General features: G+C 35.3%; 1 protein-coding gene across 1 annotated transcript in view; it reads left to right on the forward strand.

Annotated features, from left to right (window-relative positions):
- LOC119592456 overlaps nucleotides 1-300 on the forward strand; it is a gene marked incomplete in the record, with an annotated part of 32,168 nt that extends 31,868 nt beyond the window's left edge. The window contains 1 exon segment of the mRNA XM_037941278.1: nucleotides 207-300.
- Nucleotides 301-843: the final 543 nt, after the last annotated feature.

Genomic DNA, 843 nt, shown 5'->3' on the forward strand with positions numbered 1-843 from the left:
CTCATTCATATAAATGCATTATCTTTGATATCCTTGTTGGTTAATTATTGCTAATTATTAAGCATAATAACATTGTTGATGTAATTCTGTACTCAACACAGGTGAATAGACACAAACTGGTGGGCATAGATAAATACCCATAATCAACAAGTTAATAACTGTCATTTTTGTAGAAAAGGGTTAACAGTTTTCATTACTCTTTACAGCATATGCAGAAGTCTATCTCCATGTCTGTTCTTAAGGTCGACTAAGCTGTTACAGCACGCAGGACATCTGAAAACCATGGTGGAGCACCTGACGGTATGGAGATTGTGTGTTTTCTGGAAGACTAAGCTCATTCCAACCAAAGATGTTTTGCTGCATTCACATAAATAAGCAGCTAATAGATTAAAGGAATACATATTCAGTTTCCTTATTTCCATTGAATGGATGATTATCTGTCTGACTGCAGAAGGAGCCTCGTAAAGTATATTCTCAGGATTATTTTTATTCTCAGATTGCAGGGCAGGATCTCCAGATGAATCTCTGTGACACAAGTTTCCTGTTAACAGCCTTGTTTCATGCTGCCTCTGATCATGGGGTTAAGAATATTGAAGTTCAGCAATGTCTTGCACCACTCAGGATGGCTGTTTTGGTAATGCAGTCTGTAGTTTGGATGATTTCATGTTAACAAAACACAAAAAATATATTACTTACAGTTGATATACTGAACTGATATATTGCATTAGCTTTAAATGTTAATCTTGTTCTTAAAAAGATTTGTCTATTCTTTCATTTGCAGTACCACTTTGAATCTTTAAAGAGTATCTTCAAGTGCCATGCAGATGTTATTGGAAAGCACAG

Source organism: Penaeus monodon, chromosome 30 (assembly GCF_015228065.2).
Source record: "Penaeus monodon isolate SGIC_2016 chromosome 30, NSTDA_Pmon_1, whole genome shotgun sequence".
NCBI classification, from domain to species: domain Eukaryota; kingdom Metazoa; phylum Arthropoda; class Malacostraca; order Decapoda; family Penaeidae; genus Penaeus; species Penaeus monodon.